The 6,000-nt window shown below is 46.6% G+C and overlaps 1 protein-coding gene across 1 annotated transcript in view; it reads left to right on the top strand.

Moving 5' to 3' along the window:
* The first annotated feature begins 3,190 nt into the window (after positions 1-3,190).
* Positions 3,191-6,000, top strand: part of pogzb (pogo transposable element derived with ZNF domain b) — a 130,893-nt gene continuing 128,083 nt past the window's right edge. The window contains exon 1 of the mRNA XM_034173485.1: positions 3,191-3,534. The gene's annotated coding sequence lies outside the window, so the exon portion shown is untranslated. The remainder of the gene's footprint in view (positions 3,535-6,000) is intronic.

Genomic DNA, 6,000 nt, shown 5'->3' with positions numbered 1-6,000 from the left:
TTCTGTTCGGTTATCGGCCGTGTGATTGTTTTGATGGTTCTCTTTGGTTAATGGACCAGTGATCGTGTTGACGGTTCTGTTCGGTTATTGGCCGTGTGATTGTTTTGATGGTTCTCTTTGGTTAATGGACCAGTGATCGTGTTGACGGTTCTGTTCGGTTGTCGGCCGTGTGATTGTTTTGATAGTTCGGTTTGATGGTTCTGTTCGGTTATTGGCCCAGTGATCGTGTTGACGGTTCTGTTCGGTTGTTGGCCGTGTGATTGTTTGATAGTTCGGTTTGATGGTTCTGTTCGGTTAATGGACCAGTGATCGTGTTGACGGTTCTGTTCGGTTATCGGCCGTGTGATTGTTTTGATAGTTCGGTTTGATGGTTCTGTTCGGTTAATGGACCAGTGATCGTGTTGACGGTTCTGTTCGGTTATCGGCCGTGTGATTGTTTTGATGGTTCTCTTTGGTTAATGGACCAGTGATCGTGTTGACGGTTCTGTTCGGTTGTCGGCCGTGTGATTGTTTTGATAGTTCGGTTTGATGGTTCCGTTCGGTTATTGGCCCAGTGATCGTGTTGACGGTTCTGTTCGGTTGTCGGCCGTGTGATTGTTTTGATAGTTCGGTTTGATGGTTCCGTTCGGTTATTGGCCCAGTGATCGTGTTGCTGGTTCTGTTCGGTTATCGGCCGTGTGATTGTTTTGATGGTTCTCTTTGGTTAATGGACCAGTGATCGTGTTGACGGTTCTGTTCGGTTGTCGGCCGTGTGATTGTTTTGATAGTTCGGTTTGATGGTTCTGTTCGGTTAATGGACCAGTGATCGTGTTGACGGTTCTGTTCGGTTATCGGCCGTGTGATTGTTTTGATGGTTCTCTTTGGTTAATGGACCAGTGATCGTGTTGACGGTTCTGTTCGGTTATCGGCCGTGTGATTGTTTTGATGGTTCTCTTTGGTTAATGGACCAGTGATCGTGTTGACGGTTCTGTTCGGTTGTCGGCCGTGTGATTGTTTTGATAGTTCGGTTTGATGGTTCTGTTCGGTTAATGGACCAGTGATCGTGTTGACGGTTCTGTTCGGTTATCGGCCGTGTGATTGTTTTGATGGTTCTGTTCGGTTAATGGACCAGTGATCGTGTTGACGGTTCTGTTCGGTTATCGGCCGTGTGATTGTTTTGATGGTTCTCTTTGGTTAATGGACCAGTGATCGTGTTGACGGTTCTGTTCGGTTGTCGGCCGTGTGATTGTTTTGATAGTTCGGTTTGATGGTTCTGTTCGGTTAATGGACCAGTGATCGTGTTGACGGTTCTGTTCGGTTATCGGCCGTGTGATTGTTTTGATAGTTCGGTTTGATGGTTCTGTTCGGTTAATGGACCAGTGATCGTGTTGACGGTTCTGTTCGGTTATCGGCCGTGTGATTGTTTTGATGGTTCTCTTTGGTTAATGGACTAGTGATCGTGTTGACGGTTCTGTTCGGTTGTCGGCCGTGTGATTGTTTTGATAGTTCGGTTTGATGGTTCCGTTCGGTTATTGGCCCAGTGATCGTGTTGACGGTTCTGTTCGGTTGTCGGCCGTGTGATTGTTTTGATAGTTCGGTTTGATGGTTCTGTTCGGTTATTGGCCCAGTGATCGTGTTGACGGTTCTGTTCGGTTATCGGCCGTGTGATTGTTTTGATAGTTCGGTTTGATGGTTCTGTTCGGTTATTGGACCAGTGATCGTGTTGACGGTTCTGTTCGGTTATCGGCCGTGTGATTGTTTTGATGGTTCTCTTTGGTTAATGGACCAGTGATCGTGTTGACGGTTCTGTTCGGTTGTCGGCCGTGTGATTGTTTTGATAGTTCGGTTTGATGGTTCCGTTCGGTTATTGGCCCAGTGATCGTGTTGACGGTTCTGTTCGGTTGTCGGCCGTGTGATTGTTTTGATAGTTCGGTTTGATGGTTCTGTTCGGTTATTGGCCCAGTGATCGTGTTGACGGTTCTGTTCGGTTGTCGGCCGTGTGATTGTTTTGATAGTTCGGTTTGATGGTTCTGTTCGGTTATTGGCCCAGTGATCGTGTTGACGGTTCTGTTCGGTTATCGGCCGTGTGATTGTTTTGATGGTTCTCTTTGGTTAATGGACCAGTGATCGTGTTGACGGTTCTGTTCGGTTGTCGGCCGTGTGATTGTTTTGATGGTTCTCTTTGGTTAATGGACCAGTGATCGTGTTGACGGTTCTGTTCGGTTGTCGGCCGTGTGATTGTTTTGATAGTTCGGTTTGATGGTTCCGTTCGGTTAATGGACCAGTGATCGTGTTGACGGTTCTGTTCGGTTATCGGCCGTGTGATTGTTTTGATGGTTCTCTTTGGTTAATGGACCAGTGATCGTGTTGACGGTTCTGTTCGGTTGTCGGCCGTGTGATTGTTTTGATGGTTCTCTTTGGTTAATGGACCAGTGATCGTGTTGAAGGTTCTGTTCGGTTGTCGGCCGTGTGATTGTTTTGATAGTTCGGTTTGATGGTTCTGTTCGGTTATTGGCCCAGTGATCGTGTTGACGGTTCTGTTCGGTTATCGGCCGTGTGATTGTTTTGATGGTTCTCTTTGGTTAATGGACCAGTGATCGTGTTGACGGTTCTGTTCGGTTATCGGCCGTGTGATTGTTTTGATAGTTCGGTTTGATGGTTCTGTTCGGTTATTGGCCCAGTGATCGTGTTGACGGTTCTGTTCGGTTATCGGCCGTGTGATTGTTTTGATAGTTCGGTTTGATGGTTCTGTTCGGTTATTGGCCCAGTGATCGTGTTGACGGTTCTGTTCGGTTATCGGCCGTGTGATTGTTTTGATAGTTCGGTTTGATGGTTCTGTTCGGTTATTGGCCCAGTGATCGTGTTGACGGTTCTGTTCGGTTATCGGCCGTGTGATTGTTTTGATAGTTCGGTTTGATGGTTCTGTTCGGTTATTGGCCCAGTGATCGTGTTGACGGTTCTGTTCGGTTATCGGCCGTGTGATTGTTTTGATAGTTCGGTTTGATGGTTCTGTTCGGTTATTGGCCCAGTGATCGTGTTGACGGTTCTGTTCGGTTATCGGCCGTGTGATTGTTTTGATAGTTCGGTTTGATGGTTCTGTTCGGTTATTGGCCCAGTGTTCGTGTTGACGGTTCTGTTCGGTTCTCGGCTTCAGCTCCGCCCCTCCATCAATCAGAAACAAAATGGCTTCAAGCCTCAGTGTGTTTCTGGGTTTTGGCGCCTTTTGGGTTTTTGTTCTGTTTTGGAACTGGGCTTTCGTTCTGCCAGGTCTCTGTTTGCAGCCTCGCATAGAACGCGGTGCTTAATGCGCGAAAAAAAATACATTTGACTTGAAAAGCCGCAGTTTTCTGCAGCTGGATACGCTTCGTTTCCTGAAAAAAATTTTCTCCGACCAATCAGAAAACAGCGGCTGTGACGGACGCGTATGTTTGAACCAATCAGTGGAGCGGGCAGGAACTGTAGCAGGAAGTCCCGCCCCCGAAGCCTCAGATTGTCGGACCGAAGCGCACCTGGAAACGAGCCGAGTGTGTTCTGCTTTTTCAGCTTCGGAACCAGGTAAGATCGGTTCGGTTCTGTTCAGTACGCGTGCCGGTCCATCAGCCAGCCGACGGAGCGCTCGGAGCGACTGCAGGGCGCTGCTTCCGGCGGGACGCGCGCACACACAAAACAAACACACTTCGGTGCTGTGGGCCGAACCGGGCTTTTTGTCCGGATCTCAGGTTTTAAACCGCGCGAACGGGTCGGGCCGGACCTTAATTCTCTGTCCACAACTTTGCACCAGCAGGTACAAGCAAAAGACACACACACACACACACACACACACACACACACAAAAGGAGGCGTTACAGCGCCCCCTGCCGCCGGTAACTTATTTATTGACCCAGTCATGAAAATATTAAATTTACCTTGAACCATGACGTCACACGTGGTTTCACTGATTTTATTTCTTCAAATGTACTTTACGTGTCAGAACAAATAGTGCGGTCTGGGAGTGTGCACCACTTCACCGACACCGCGTCCACCGAACGGACGGGTCCACGGTAGCAATCATGTGGGCAGACAGCCGGGCCATCTTCACATCTCTATGACCATGAGTCACAGCCAGGTGGAAATGTGGGCGTGTGCTTTACCTGCTCTAACTACCTGGTGCTGAGACACCTGTGTCCTCACCACATGGACTAAATGAGGTGTCTGATGTTACCTCACAGGGTCAGTGATCCTCCTCATCTGAGTCTCACTAAGTAACCGCTCATTGGACATAAAGTCATTCCAACAGCACCCAGAGATCCTCCACAGAGACCTGGGACCAAAGACATCCAGTCGTTTGGTCACTGCTTTTCATATGTATGAGTTGCTGTGAAGTCTTTAAAATTCTGTGTTTATTTGATCTCACGAAGTGATTCCGTAACCATTACGGAGTCTCACACTAAATCGTATTTCAGAACGGAAACCTCAAATTCTTACATTTGAGAAAATACATCGTTTGGTTGATAGTTTGTGAGTCTAAGTTGTGTTATTATCTCACATACTTTGGAAGCCTTGAGTTTATGAAGTCTGTCTTCCCGGGATTTGTCTTAACGAGGCGTTCTCTGTGTCCCAATGACTTAATCAATCAATCAACTTTTTTTTTATATAGCGCCAAATCACAACAAACAGTTGCCCCAAGGCGCTTTATATTGTAAGGCAAGGCCATACAATAATTATGTAAAACCCCAACGGTCAAAACGACCCCCTGTGAGCAAGCACTTGGCTACAGCGGGAAGGAAAAACTTCCTCTTAACAGGAAGAAACCTCCAGCAGAACCAGGCTCAGGGAGGGGCAGTCCTCTGCTGAGACTGGTTGGGGCTGAGGGAGAGAACCAGGAAAAAGACATGCTGTGGAGGGGAGCAGAGATCGATCACTAATGATTAAATGCGGAGTGATGCATACAGAGCAAAAAGAGAAAGAAACAGTGCATCATGGGAACCCCCCCACAGTCTACGTCTAAAGCAGCATAACCAAGGGATAGTCCAGGGTCACCCGATCCAGCCCTAACTATAAGCCTTAGCGAAAAGGAAAGTTTTAAGCCTAATCTTAAAAGTAGAGAGGGTGTCTGTCTCCCTGATCTGAATTGGGAGCTGGTTCCACAGGAGAGGAGCCTGAAAGCTGAAGGCTCTGCCTCCCATTCTACTCTTACAAACCCTAGGAACTACAAGTAAGCCTGCAGTCTGAGAGCGAAGCGCTCTATTAGGGTGATATGGTACTACGAGGTCCCTGAGATAAGATGGGACCTGATTATTCAAAACCTTATAAGTAAGAAGAAGAATTTTAAATTCTATTCTAGAATTAACAGGAAGCCAATGAAGAGAGGCCAACACGGGTGAGATATGCTCTCTCCTGCTAGTCCCCGTCAGTACTCTAGCTGCAGCATTTTGAATTAACTGAAGGCTTTTTAGGGAACTTTTAGGACAACCTGATAATAAAGAATTACAATAGTCCAGCCTAGAGGAAATAAATGCATGAATTAGTTTTTCAGCATCACTCTGAGACAAGACCTTTCTGATTTTAGAGATATTGCGTAAATGCAAAAAGGCAGTCCTACATATTTGTTTAATATGCGCTTTGAATGACATATCCTGATCAAAAATGACTCCAAGATTTCTCACAGTATTACTAGAGGTCAGGGAAATGCCATCCAGAGTAAGGATCTGGTTAGACACCATGTTTCTAAGATTTGTGGGGCCAAGTACAATAACCTCAGTTTTATCTGAGTTTAAAAGCAGGAAATTAGAGGTCATCCATGTCTTTATGTCTGTAAGACAATCCTGCAGTTTAGCTAATTGGTGTGTGTCCTCTGGCTTCATGGATAGATAAAGCTGGGTATCATCTGCGTAACAATGAAAATTTAAGCCTGGGTCTCGCTGAATAATAATGTCAGTGATTATTTGAAGAATGATCCACATTTTAAGCCGTCACATATCCGCCACTAAGGCGCCTCTGTGTGCCTCACATGTGCCAGGTCTCAGCCTCTATTGAGCAACG

This window comes from Thalassophryne amazonica, chromosome 7 (genome assembly GCF_902500255.1).
Source record: "Thalassophryne amazonica chromosome 7, fThaAma1.1, whole genome shotgun sequence".
NCBI lineage: Eukaryota > Metazoa > Chordata > Actinopteri > Batrachoidiformes > Batrachoididae > Thalassophryne > Thalassophryne amazonica.
Note: the sequence above shows the minus strand (reverse complement) of the source record. Positions and strands in the feature narration are given on the sequence as shown.